This window comes from Peromyscus maniculatus, chromosome 10 (genome assembly GCF_049852395.1).
Source record: "Peromyscus maniculatus bairdii isolate BWxNUB_F1_BW_parent chromosome 10, HU_Pman_BW_mat_3.1, whole genome shotgun sequence".
Taxonomy (NCBI): domain Eukaryota; kingdom Metazoa; phylum Chordata; class Mammalia; order Rodentia; family Cricetidae; genus Peromyscus; species Peromyscus maniculatus.
In genome coordinates, this window is record NC_134861.1 from 66,797,106 (window position 1) to 66,812,291 (window position 15,186).

Sequence of the window (15,186 nt, forward strand, 5' to 3'; positions counted from 1 at the left end):
CTTATGTGTACTCTACAACTTGCCTATTGTGAACAGTGCCACAATCAACTTGGGTATGCAGGAATATTTTTGTTGTGTAAATTTTCATCCATTGGATATATGCCCCTAAACGAGATACCTGGATGCTAGTGGTAGATCTCAGTATAGACAATGACTTTTTTTTTTAATATGAATACCTAGGCAGAAGAAACAAAAGCAAACAGACAAATGTAATTATAACAAACTACAAGGACTGTCCAGAATGCAGAAAACAATCATCAATGTGCTTTTGAACTGGCATGGAAGAGCCTCTTCCTAGAGCAAATCTACAGGACAAAGGGAAAAATAGGCAGCACTAGAGTCTGTTAAACAAAGAACATACTTGTTCACATCAGTCTCCATGGTGAGCTACTTAGTAACCTTCCAAACTATTATTAATGAAACAATAAAGTCATCATTTTTGTCACTATAGCAATGAAAAAGTAAAATCTGCTGATTAAAAAAAAAAAATCAGGAAAATAACCCTTAACATGACAGGAGCTTTGCAAAGACAATGCAAACATGGGGTTAAATAAAATGGCAACATGTATAAGAACTTTAATTACATTCCAAGTCCAGAGAAAAGTGAAAGAAACAAGCAGCAGTTTAAAATATGCATGTTCTATATCCTGTTTGTCTATTAGCTACAAAAGGGCATCATCCCTTAATGTTGCCCCTGATTTGAGAAAGTTCATTGAAGTTCCCAAAGCAATTCCAGTTTCCCTGTAGAAGCAAACACCTCAGAGGATCCCCTTAGTCTTTCCAAAATCCTGATTTCATCTGTTTGTGTATTATGGGATTACTAGTCCTTAAGGGCAATAATATATTGATATTATATAGTTATGAATATGTACAATCAAATTAATGATTTGATTAATGAGTATTGTGGTTGTATGCCCATTATTAGTTAGGAAGAGTTGAATAGGATCTGGACTTCCTTACCCAGAAGTTCTCTAATACTATCTACTTCAGAGAAGTGCTGTGGAAAGAAATGCTCAGGCCACCTAAGTCTGACATAGAGTGGGTCTGAATTATAAAGTGTATATTAACAATTTCCCAGGAGATATGTTCTGCACTTTTCCTTGAAAGATGAGATAAAGCCTGAGAGTCACTGGTCTGCCCAAACATCATGACTGATTTCTACAGTAAATATGAAAACCAGGATTCAAACAGTAATTCAACGAAACAGGGCTGATGTAAGTACTGTACCTGGATTGTGGCTTCAAAATTAGGAGAAAGGAATCTGCAAAAAAAGATAAAAACAATGACAACTTAATACAGTATCCTAAAATCATCACATTGGAGACACAAAACCTGTAGGAAATTATATAAATAATCAATAACATTTAGTCTAGAAAAGAGAGAATAGGAGAAAGTAACTACCACTGTCAAATTTACAGATATATATTTTAGAATAATAAATGTGATTTAATGTCTCAAGAACTATTTAATTATTTTTAAAAGACAAAAACAATGAGAAGGAAAACTAGCCGTTATAAACAAATACTCTGCTGGTCTTGACTGGGAATATTCAGTTAAGACATGCTTACTGGGTGGCAGGGGAAGCCAAGATCCCTGGACATGATACAGAAATAAAGATTAATGACATTTCAAGTTCAGTGGCTGTAGGGGAACCAGAGGTTTCTAAGGAAATCTCAAGATTTGGTCTTTTTTCACATGATGGATTATTAAAAAAAAAAAAAAACATAATTGAGTTCTCTTGTTTAATTAATAAAGTGTTCATGAATTTACCAAAAAAGAACTGTGCACAGCAATTTACCATAACTAGGTTATTACTAGCAAAAACCATATATACCTCTGTAATAATATCAGTAGTTATAACTGTATAAAATTGCACAATTATTAGATGGCATATTAATATGAAATCAAGAACTTTAGCTATCACATATCCTCATATTCTGCTTTCAAACTGATCCTAGATATGAGCAGGAATGAGCACCAGAAAAACCTCTGTGGAAAGGCACCTACTATATTTATGCTGGTCAACCTAACATAAAAAGAAGACCCATCAATATAAGGAGATCTTTAAAAAAAAAAAAAAAAAAAAAAAAAAAAAAAAAAAAAAAAAAAAACCTTGTAAATGTCACATAAACATATGATTATAAAGTCACACCAGGGGGCGCTCTTAACACTAAAATGATAGGTGGAATATTCTAAAACACTTGGTGGTCTCAGCTGGCCAAAAGGAAGATTTATTTTTCTAAGTATGTTCTACTTGTAACAAATGCTTATCTCTTGAATGTGTTCACTGACAGTACCCACATTTTCTTCTGCATCCTACTGTTTGTATGGTTAACACTATGAAGTTACTCTATCAAGGAAAACATTTTTCTCCTGATAGGAAATGTTTTATTTTGTAAACTTAAATCTCATCTGCCTCTTATTCTTCCTGTAGTTAGACTGATTCCCATTAACATAAAGAGTGGTGATGAGCACATACACTTAAAGTATGGCACCAATGTGAATTTTATTTTTTACCAAACTCCCTATCAGAAGGTTTAATTCCTTCCATCCATCCCCCCAAAAAAGGAAGCATGATTTGGTGTGTATCAGTGTGAATGACTGAGACTGTGTGTGTGTGTGTGAGTGTGTGTGTGTGTGAGTGTGTGTGTGTGAGTGTGTGTGAGTGTGTGTGTGAGTGTGTGTGTGTGTGAGTGTGTGTGTGTGTGAGTGTGTGTGTGTGTGAGTGTGTGTGTGTGAGTGTGTGTGTGAGTGTGTGTGTGAGTGTGTGTGTGTGTGTGAGTGTCTGTGTGTGAGTGTGTGTGTGTGAGTGTGTGTGTGAGTGTGTGTGTGTGAGTGTGTGTGTGTGAGTGTGTGTGTGAGTGTGTGTGTGTGTATGTGTGTGTATGTGAGTGTGTGTGTGTGTGTGTGTGTATTATGCTAAGAAAGCACTGTACAACTGTGCTTTATCTCAACCCATTTTTTTTTTTTTTTTTTTTTACTTTTTATTCTAAGGAAAGGTCTGTGCAAGCAGCTCCAGCAGACTTGAATTCACACTGTAGCCCAGGCAGACCCTGAATTCATACCATGGAGCAGCAGACCCTGAATTCACACGGTAGCTCAGGCAGACCTTGAATTCATACTATGGAGCAGCAGACCTTGAATTCACACTTTAGCGCAGGCAGACATCAAATGTACACAGTATCCCAGGAAGGCCCTGGATTTGTGATCTTCCTACCCAAGTCTTGCCATGTTAGGGTTACAAACCACTGCCAGACCTGGCAGAAACATTCTAAAGTTATTCAAAATGGAAAATTGTAATGGAATTCAAATCTTGGACATTCTAACCCACTCCTCTTATTTTCTCATTACCTCCAGTCACTTGAATGCAACTGCTCTCCTCCAAAATATTTGAGATTTGACTCAGCTTCCTAAAAGCGTAGTAGAAGATGTGAGTTTTCAGAGAAACAGAAAATGATTAAAGGTGGGAAAGGCTGTGTTACCCAAAAAACATCACATACTACTCCACTGGAAGCAAATGTTTACATAGACAGGACATCTAATTAAAAGAAATTTTATGAAAGGACTCAAACGTGAAATGAAAGCAAAGTATGGGAAAAGATGAAATCATACTTGTCTGCCTTTAGTTCTAGGAAAAGTGTTTGCTAGCTTTTCTCAATCCCAGTTGAGTACACTACACTTCATCTATAAGTAACTTCCATGAGTGACATCTACCTGTGGTCAGGCACACATGAAGAATTCTGGCCAAGGACCAACTACTATAGTGATGTAAATTTAGGAAATAGGAGGAGTCTTTTTTTACTGTCTGTCCCTAAAACCAATTCATGAGTAAATTAACACTTCAAAGTAAAATTATGTAAGAAAATTCACACATTTATTTAATATTTTAGACTGAAGTAGAAATGATTCTTATCCCACAAGACAGATTTTAATATGGTTTTGGAGTATGTGTAGAGACAAAAAGAATAAAAAAAATAGAGGACAAACAGGATACAGGCCACAGAGATGAAAACTATAGGAAAGATGTTGGATGAGGAATCAGGAACCAGCCGTTACCTACGTGATGTATTTCTCAATTTTGGAATTAGAGAAGTTTTGAAAGACTCAACCAAGTAGATACAGCCTTGTTTGAAGAAAAGCAGCACTTACCAGAGTATAATCTGACAGAGAAAAGCTATGAGTTTCCATGAAAAGCAAAATCAAAGCAGTGGTCCTGGGGTTCTCTGTGGCCAATCTTAGAAGCAAGTATGGAGTTAGATGAAGGAAAGAAAGAAATCAGTCAGTCCCTATTAGTACTAAAAAGGAGAGTCAAGGGTTAGCTAGTAACTGGAGGTTACATTTCAGTTGATGACAGGCACACAAGCCAAGACATAACAATATGAAGAAGTTTGAAGAAATTATACTTCTGCGGGCACTCAAGATTCCAGGATTTAATTAGAGGGCTAAAGACCCAAAGATGGGAGAGTGACTGCATTCACCCACTCACTGACCTGCTCACTTATTTAATAATATTCAAGGAATACCTACATATGTTGCAGGCACAGACTTACGGACTTATAATAAAAGAAATAACAAGACATAGAACCTTGCATTCATGATATTCACATTCTTACAGGGAACAGGGATCCTCAACAAGAGCTGGCACAGTACCAGCATTGTAAGATGGTTAAGTGTCATGACCAAAAGGAGGAGAGCCAACATTGTGAGGGTGATTTGAAATAAACAACAGGGAAATCAGAATAAGAACACTTTTGTATCTCCTTTACCACACAGACAAAGAGGCCTCAATGAACGGGAAATGACCAGTAAAAGGCCCTAAAAGTGGAAGTGCGCTTCACTATTTAAAGGATAGCAAGCAGGTCAGTGTTGGGAATGGAATACAAAGTTTTCAAGAAGAAAAAAGAATAAAGTATGCAGGTTTTGCTGAGAATAAAACAAGAATTTTGATAGGGAAGAAATACTTTGAAAATAGGTGAGACAAAACTTTCTGATAAGTAAATCTTGCATGTATAAGAACACAGAATATGGGATGATGCACGTGTCTTTGATTTAAGCAGCTAAAAGGAGAGCTGACAATTAGTGGTGCTGAAAAGTCAGGCGATTGGAGAACTGATTTGTGAAACATGAGCTGTCTAGTAGGCCTAATTCTAAAACCATGAGATATGGGAGTGAGTGGCAAGATAAAAGGGTAAGGGAGAACTATCCTTAGACTGTGTAGGCTTCTGGGAGTCCCCCACTCTTCAACTTCTGGTGTGTTCACATCCCTCGTGATTCCCATCGCCTGGAACAAGGGCAAACCTTCTAACTTCTATATAACCCATAGAATGAGAGAAATGACAAAATTTCTCCAAATTACACACTATAATTGCATGACTACATTAATACTATAGCTTTAATCTTGCCTGGGTTTTTCTCTCTGGCCAAATTCTGCAAAGTAAATAGACATCAAGGAACCTGCATAGACAAGAACTAAGGACAGCCTCTAGCTGCCACTTTGCAAAGCTACCAGATTCCACTCAAGCAAAGAGCAAGCCCTTCTTTCCCATAGCCTTCAGGAAATAAATTCTTCCAACAATCTGAGCAAGTGTGGGAATAAATCTGTTATTCAGATAACATCCCAGTTGCAGATGACAGCCTGAGTGCAGTCATAAAAGAGGATTCAGCTGAGTTATGACTAGACTTCTACTCCATAGAAACAGATTATAAAATGGGTGTTATTTTAAAACACCAAGTTTATGGTAATTTGTTATGCACCAGTAGAAAGTAACATAAACCCTGGGCGGCTGCAAAATTTAGAGGCCAGCAAGACATGTAAGGCAAAGAAAATGACGAAGAAAGAAAGGCCAGTGAAGTCAGAGAGAAATCAAGAGAATTTTTTCCAAGAAACAGATTGCTTGTTTTCTCCAAGAGGAAGATACAAAAAGAAAAGGATAAGTTGGGCCTGTGGGCCTGCTAGAAGCTGCTAGGTAATGAGCAATTAAAGGTTCTGTGAGAAACCAGGTCTAGCCACTTACTTCAGGCCTTATAGTCCTTCTCCTTCCTACCTCCTGGGACAAATAGTAAGAGGAGTTGATGGTGTGTAGGGACTGGTAGAAGCCAGAAAGTATTTACATTCTTTCTGCTATAGGTTCTTGTGCACTAATAAACCTAGCTCTTCCACTGAAAACTTTTGCGGCTGATATTGCCAATGATGATTTATCCTGCAAAAGTTTAGGAAGTAGTGGAGCTTTGTGATCTAGTCAGCTGTTAACTGCTAAAGTAAATGACACTCAGTCTTATTAAAAGCCTTGGAAGATCCAATTAGTGCCAAAGCTGTGATACTTCACTGTTTACAAGGCTTTGAAGGTTGGTATTTCAAAACTGGCTAACAACACCAATCACAGTTGGCTCATTTTAATTACTAAGTAGCTAACATATAACCTATTTTTAAACTTTTTATTGTTGTACTACATGCTCAGATTGCTTTTTAATTTATTTTTCCAAAAATATCAATAGAAGTCAATCTAATGAACATGTTTTATATTCAAGGTCCTGAGCTAACTAGGTCTTGTTCAGTGAAAGAGCCCTCTCTCTGTTGCTTTTTGTAACATCTAGACTCTGTATACAAACTTACACTATTTATAAAGTACTGTCACACAAACAAAGACTGCTGTGCTCTAAAGTGATTAGTATTCAGCTTTTATCTAGATTTATCTATGGTGAGCATCCCATTTTCTTATAATGCTTTGAAAGCAATTTCTCCTCCACTCATTCAATGAAGATTTATTGAGGACTTCCTCAGTTACATAAAAGGAAAAGTTGGACAAAAAGCAGAGAAGTATTTAAGGTTGCTGTTTTAAAAGTATATCTCAAATGCAACCTTCTTCTCCTTCTTCACTATCTATATAATTATAAGGAGTATCCATATTTAATATGCATACTTTTAAAAGCATTTTTCATGTGGTAGTAATACAAATATGTCCTTTGCAACATGAGTTATATCCTAGGTCTCACTCTATTGTTTGAGGCCTACAGGGTCAATCAATTCTTGTTTAATTTGGCCCCACTTCATTATCACAATTTTAATTGTAGTTTTAAAATGATCTCATCTGAAACACACCCTGATGTGGAAGAAAAACAGCAAAGAATGTTTTTTTCTTTCACTCATTTCCCCTAATGTTAACATGTTATATAAAGTATAGGATCTTAACAGTAACAGTATTATTAAATAAAATAGTCCTGATTTGATATTTACCAATTTCTCTGTAAATGATCTTCTCCCATCCCAAGATCCTTTCGAGGTCCCCATATTAAAATTATCTGCTAAGTCTCCTCAGCATCCTCTGATTTTAGTAGTCTCTGGGTCTTCACATTTTTTTTCATGACCTAGACATTTTTGTTTGTTTCTTGAGACATGGCTTTAACATGTAGACCAGGCTGGCCTCAAGTTCATCATCCTCCCTTCTTGGCTTCCTGAGTTCTAGAGTTCTAGGAATGTCTACCCTACCTTGCTAGAGATCTTATTTTGGAAAAGTATTGACTAGTTAGTCTGTAGAACATATATATTAACTTTCACCAGAGCTTTTAAATTAGGGTGAACAAACACATATTTCATAAGAATATCACAAAAACAGGGCTGTGAACTTCTGGGGAAATCAAACCAAGAGCATTAATGATAATACTAATGTGTATTGTTGCCAATGATATATATCTTGACCATCTGATTCTGTGGACATTCGATTTTTGCAAAGATTACTGTATTTAGTAGGTATACTAGGAAGACACTTTAGTCCATGTAGATTCTGTTTTTTCTTAATCTTTCTCCCACTAGTTGCAATATACCTGTGAGATTGCCTGCCACGTACACTGCAGCGGTATTTTGCAGAACGCTCTTATTTTTCTACATTTATTAACTATCTTTTCTCTCACATATCTGTTTACTTTTTGATCCCCTAATATCAATAACAACTCAAACTTATTTTATTTCTTTCTCAATGCTATCATCAAATATTACTTTATTTGGTTACTTAATTAGTTCCAAATTTGATTATTAAAGACTTTTTCAGGTTGTCTCTTATACAATTCTAATACATAATTATCCTTTTAGTCTTGCATTTTTTACTTCTGTCATTACAAGATACTGAAAAAATAGTCCAATCTTTTCTTACATTAACCTTGAATTTGACCATTTATCTGAAGATCTCTTTATTTTTCTAATTTTATTTTGATTGGGTAGTACTTTTGGGGGACTAAGATCTGTGTGTTGGCTATCATCACCACAAATCAAGTGCCACTGCCTTCAAGATGCTCAAGGTATAGTTACAATATACATGCCAACAATATACACAGATGCAAACACATTTCCTTTCCATAATTCATTATTGAATTTTGGTATTTATTGACTAAAGTTTACCTGTAAGCTCTATATCAATTGTTAAGGCACTTTTACAGTTATTCAATATATTAAAAAGCAATGCTATGCTATAAGAGTAGAGCAGTGAAAACTCTGAACCATCAAACTTATATCCAGTCTCATACTGTAGACATTGTCTTTTTGGTGGTCTGTGTGCTAGCAAACTTTTAAATATTTTTTTTTTGCTTTTAGTTAAAGATTTTACTGTCTAAATTGCCTAAATATTATGTTAATATTGATTTAGTTTTTCTAAACACAAAGGGCTAATGTGCGCTTTATGGAGGAAAGATAAATTTTATTCAGGAATGAGCTGTACTATTGGCAATAAATTCAATATTTTAAAAGTGTATTTTTAATAAAACACATATAAAATTTTATAAAGTCACTGATAGTTGACTAAAATGTTATAACCAGAAGTACACACACACACACACACACACACACACACACACACACACACACATTAACCCTGTTTACTCTTACAGTAACAATTTAGTATTTGCTAGCTCATGTCTTAATGGACCAATCTGCATGTTTTAAAAGCAATGAAAAATCACTGATACATCTAATTCTAGTCAAAGTAATATTGTAAGATCTTCTTTATATTGCTCCTTATTTATATTTCTTTCTAAAATCAGAGAATCTCAGTTCTACTTATTTAAAATTGATTTGTTCAGTGCATTAAAAATCTAGAAAATATGTGTATGTAAGATGTACACCTGGCTAGCCCACTCTTGTTAGAAATAGTTTTTCAAATTAAGATTATAGCAGCTATTTTACTTTTCTTTACAGCTGAATAAAATTTCACTGTGCATATGCACCACATCTTCATTAAGTATTCATCCAAATATAGGCATCTAGGCTGGCTCCATTTCCTCACTATTGTGAATAAAGCCACAATAAACATGGATGTGCAGTATCTTTGTTGCACGGTACAATGTCTGTTGGGTATATGTCAAGAAGTAGTAGTGCTGAGTCGTCCAGCAGTTCCTTTTTTAGCTTTCTGAGGAATCTCCACACTGATTTCCAAAGCTACTGCATCAGTTTAGACTCCTACCAACAATGGATAAGGAACCCCTTCAGCATTTGTCCCATTTTGTTTATAATAGCTATTCTGATGAGATGCAATCTCAAAATGGTTTAATTTTATTTCTCTGATGGCTGAAAATGTTGAACACCATTTATTAGCAATTTGTGTTTCTTCTTTTGAAAAAAAATCTACTTAGCTCCACAGATCATTTTTTAAATTTATTTTTTAGTTTGTAGCTTGTTTGGCTCTTTTTATATTCTATATACTACTTCTGTCAGATGCATAGCTAGGAAAGGTTTTATTCCATTTTTGTCTCTTAACTCAGTAATAGTTACCTTTACAGTATAAAAGCTTTTTAATTTTGTACAGTCCATTTGTCAATTTATGGCCATATTTCCTGAACAACTGGAATCCTCTTCATAAAGTTGTTACCTATGCCTGTATCTTCAAGTGTATACCTTGTTTAGAGAAGGATACAGAATCAGATTTGAAAGTGAAGGGTAGGGATACTGAAGTTAGGAATTTGCTCTTATGCCAGTACAGTGATGTTATTATAAATGTAGCCCTGTAGTATGGCTTCAAATCAGAATGGTGATATCTCTATTAATTCTTTTAATTATCATAACTATTTTCTTCATCTTATTTTTTTTTGGGGGGGTACATTTTTTTAAATGAAATTTAAGATTACTTTTTCAATTTCTTTGAAGAATTGAGTGGAACCGTGATGGGAATAGTGCTGAATATGTAGACTGCATTTAGTAAAATGGCCATTTTCACAATAGTAATTCTATCAATTGTTGAGCATGGGAGATCTTCCATCTTCTACTGTCTTTAGTTTATTTCTTCAAATCTTATAGTTTTTATTAAATAACTTAATTCCTTGGATTTATTCTGAAATATATTTAGGCTATTGTGTCCCTGATTATTTTTAATGTTTGTTATTTGTTTATAGCAAGATTACTGATTTTTTTTTCTCTGTGTGAAGAACTTTATTACTACTGGCTAGCATTTATAATGCTGGAAGATACTAAGGTACTAAGGAAAAAATAAACCTCAATATTACCCAGCTATGCCCCTGGTAAGCTACACCAAAATTTGGCCTGGCAAGATATTACCCACTGGTGTTACAGTGGCATGAATGTTATAGGAGTAACCAACCATATTCTGATTGGATCTCAGGCCCATTCTATCAGATGGATCAGGTACTGTTAAAAGGACCAAAAATCTTTTACTAGATAGGTCATAGGCTCTAGAGTTCAGGGGTCTCTGCATCTTCCACAGACACCAGAGTAATGATCCACAGGAGGCAAAAAGGCAGTTCTGTTCAACACAACTAAGCAACCAATGTTGGTTCAAACTCAGGAGTCTGATCCCATGTAGTAGTTAATTTTGGGCATATTCAAGCACAGCACAATTTGGTGAAACCTTTCCTGGTGATAATTAACTCAATCTTGTATGCATAATAACATACAAAGTAACCTTAAAAAGATTGAGTGTGACAACATCATAACTCTTTGTTAAGTACATGTGACACCTTCCAGAAAGATAGGCTCTGTAGTTTTAAGTTTCCCTGTGTCCTGCCTGGCCTGCAGTTGGGAAATCTCTCACCCACAGTCCCACAGCCTTTTGTAAAAATAATCACACAGAGGCTTAATATTATTTACAACTGCTTGGCCATTATCTCAGGTTTATTACTGACTAGCTCTTACACTTAAATTAACCCATAATTCTTATCTATATTTACCCACATGGCTTGGTAACTTTTCTCAGTTCTGCCTTGTCATCTTGCCTCCCCTGTGTCTGGTTGGCAACTCCTGACTCAGCCTTCCTCTTCCCAGCATTCCTTTAGTTTGCTCGCCCACCTATACTTCCTGCCTGGCTACTGGACAATCACTGTTTTATTAAACCAGTGTACAAAATCATTATCCCACAGCAGGGATCTGTATATTGAATAATAAAAACAAGCTCACAATAAGAGTCTAGGGGAGGATCCGGTATGGTCTTGGTCACACAGGTATCTCAAATTCACCATGTCCACTCCCAGGCTTCTGGGCAGACAACAGGTTATGCATCCCTTCCTTTGAAGGGACAACCCTGTGTTTAGCATTTAGGTTCCCTAGTGATTACCTATGAGCACTAAGATCCCCATACCTCCTACACTAGAGAGGAAACCAATAATATTTTTCTTAAATGGAAATAGTTTTAAATGACTCCTAATGACTTACTGATATTCCCATCAATCAGAGCATCTCTCACGCTCATCAACAAACTTCTCTTTCTTCTCAGTAGATGGCAATTAACAAAAATCTTCATGTGGTCAACATTCAGAGAACAAAAAACCTTGCAGCAAGTAAGCCCTAAGTAGGCTTGCCATTCATATCACACTCCTCCCTCCAGGGTTCAGGGATCTCTACAGAAGAGGCAGAAAGACTGTAGGAGCCAAAGGTGGTTGAAAAAAATCAAAGAAAAAGTGTTTTCTAGACACACAGCATAGCTGTACGTATGACCTCATGGCAATTGTGTCAGCATGCACAAGACCTTACCTTCACAAGTTCATCTAGACAAATGCTAAAATAGAGGGAAGGTAGACATGAAATCCCACCATGAACTGAAGAGCTACTGACATTTGGTATCTTCTGGGAGAGGAAGAGTTAGTTTTCTTTAAACACTGATTGGCTGACCACACATCAGGGCAGCCCATGCACCTATGATTAGCAAGGCAATACAAACTAGACTTAATGACATTGTGGAGAAAGAAAAAGTCAGAAGCACTCTAATATTTTGCAGGAAGTGACAAGATATATGCCTCTCCCAGAAGCTATGCATTATAAATAAAAACCCCAGCACTAGTTATAAGATAACCTTCTTGAGAGTTCCTTTTCAGTAAGGCTCCAGAGACGCACCTCCCTAAAACAACATAGGCATTATGATTGTTCTTTCTTGTCTACTAGAATTTAATGGTAAGATCCTGCTGCTGAAGCCACAGCACACTAGTAATGAAACAGGGAAATCAAGCTGGAACGGAGCTAGTTTTATCCCTGCTGTTTAGCTTTCATGGTGCTAGAAGGTACTGGGGAGAAAGTGATCAAGGGTCTTATTGAAGTGTGAACTCTGTGAGCTAAGGACCTTCCAGGTAAGGTGTACCCTCTAGCACAATAGTGGAGTGAATGTTCAGTTCATAACTAACCACTTCCTGATTTGATTAGAGGCCTGCTGAAATTCACTTTGCAATATGGTCATGTCAAATTACTTTCTAAATATTCATTTTTATATTTATAGAACAGTGCTGCAGCTCAGTCATCATAAAAGCTTATTGCAGTGGGCAGTGGTTAATGCAAAAGCCTATATGCTTGTAATGATTATCTAAATTATTCTATTAATAAAAAAGTCAGGAGTCATGTATGAGGTTAAAATCTGATTGATCAGAGAAGCAGTGGAGGGGTGAGCACTGACCTCCTCTCTATCCTTCCTCGATCCAAAACGGCCACGAATCTTTCTAACCACTCCCTACTACTTCCTGTGTCTCTCTGTATGTCCTGGGTCCTCCAAAATCTCTATGGCTGATACTGGTCAGCTAGTAGCCAGCTCTGATTCATGGTAAACTTTACTGTCAGTCTCAGGAGTGTCAGAGTATGATCTAAATATCCCATAACACATGACAAAAAACTGAGAGTAAGTAATGCTGATATGCTTGGTCCTAAATGCAGTATCTCTATCACTTCCTCCAAAGTTCAAGGAAGACCACAGAAGAGGTTCAGAAAGAATGCAAAAGTCAGTGAATGGGACCATATGTACAACATAATGCCTTCTGGACATGACAAAGCTGTTCTACCCTCTCTCACAGCAGCTGTACTTACCTGTTCAAGACTTGTACAAGACTGGGACCTTCAATATTTCATTATGGGTAGAGAAAAAGTCCATGAAGCCCTATCTTTCCTTAAAGAGTTTATCAGGATTTCATTTTCTTTGGTGATGTAGCCAATAATAACTTATCTCTACTCCAATAAATAACCTTCTACCCATGCTCAAGAAAGCATCTCTAATTAAGCTCAGTGTGATACTCACAAAAGAACAGGAGAAAGGGGTGTTTCAGCAGGGAAGGGAGGTGCAAGGAGATGAGAGATGAAAATAACTAAAATCCATTTTACACACACACACACACACACACACACACACACACTCACACGTATGCGCTCAAAGAACTGACAAAAATAATATACTGTGAAATGTTTTAAAGGTTGTAAAAATAATGCACAACTTACTGCTTTAAGCAATACTGGATGCAGTGAAGATACTACTTCCCACAATAATTTTGTTTCTTCAACATGTCTACGTTACTCTTTAATGATATTAAGTGCTTTCTTATGTGTGTGTGTGCGTGCGTGTGTATGTGTGTGTGTGTATGTGCCATTTATTGTCACTTTCTCTGAAATCAGTGTTTTTTTATTTTTGTGATCTGTAAATGGTCTATAATATTAACAGTTAAATTTATACATTTGATACATTTTCATTCATCCCATTGTACATCATCTACAAATTTTAAATTAATTTTTTTCCTTCCGTTTTCTAGAATCTAGGTTTGTCACATGCAGCTGTATGCAAGTATGTTTCAAGCAGGTAGCAGGATAACATTTAAAAACAAGAGTTTTACCTTTAATAATAATAGCATACAAACTCATACTGCATAAACAGTTATCAAAATGGAGTTTTTTTATTAACTTTGAGTAACTATGACTACATAGTACAATGAGTATAAAAATGGAATTACATATCCCTACATCTGTAGCTCAAGGAATACCCTGGAAGATAGCATGCAAAGATTACAAGATCCAGAATACCAAGATGTCTGCTATGAAACAGTCTCTCCTGCATATGAAACAGTCTCTCCTTGTTTATGGTTGCATAAACAAGACTGAACAAAAACAGTATCAAATGTATATATTAATATAGAAGGATAACTTCATGAGCTACAGGCAACTATTGACTGCTTGGAGAAGGAAATTTAGCCTTTCCCAGGAATGAACTCCCTTACTGGTTTATAGAGCAACACATTAAGAGATGTCTATCATATTTTTTTTAGGCACTGTGAAGAAATCCAATAAAATTCGATTATTAAAATAAGGTCTTAAAATTCATAAGGAATCATACTATTTACTATGTGTCTAAAATAACCTATATCATGCATAATTCTGTGTACAAATGCACAAATATAGTTAAAATGAACTTTTCTCATAAGAGCTGGCAGTGTACCCTCCAAGAGCCAAAGACCACCTAACAAAACCCCCAATACTAGACATGAGAAGTCCTTTTTTGAGCTGTTGATCAGAGCTGTCCAAGAGACTCCCAAATAATATAGGCTATTGCTATTGCTATTGCTCTTGGCTTCCACCCAGTGGTGGAAGATAAGTCCCTATTACTAAAGACACAGGGCCCAGAGGCCTATGAAGTGGAACTAATCTGAATGCCTCCTTCCTGAGGACTAGCTTTCCTGATACCAGAAGTTGCCATGCAAGCCTCCAAAGGAGAGAACAAATCACCAGTCCTACCCAGATATGTACCTATAAATGACATATTCAATCAGCATACACAATATCCCTAGCGGTCTAGTTATGGCATGCATTGTTTAGTGGTAACAAAGCTCTCTAATTGTACTTTAGACCTACTCAACAAGAGGGAATCCATGCCAGGATACTAGACACCTAGCCAACTACTCAATGCTAGTGAAACCATGGATATTGGAAGAGAACCTACAACCACCACTTTT

The 15,186-nt window shown here is 36.2% G+C and overlaps 1 protein-coding gene across 3 annotated transcripts in view; it reads right to left on the reverse strand.

The window, feature by feature from the left end:
• Cox7b2 (cytochrome c oxidase subunit 7B2) overlaps window positions 1-15,186 on the reverse strand; it is a 100,164-nt gene that overhangs the window by 54,824 nt on the left and 30,154 nt on the right. For all 3 annotated transcript variants that reach the window (XM_006979673.4, XM_076546419.1, XM_076546420.1), the window contains exon 2: window positions 1,228-1,261. The gene's annotated coding sequence lies outside the window, so the exon portion shown is untranslated. The remainder of the gene's footprint in view (window positions 1-1,227; window positions 1,262-15,186) is intronic.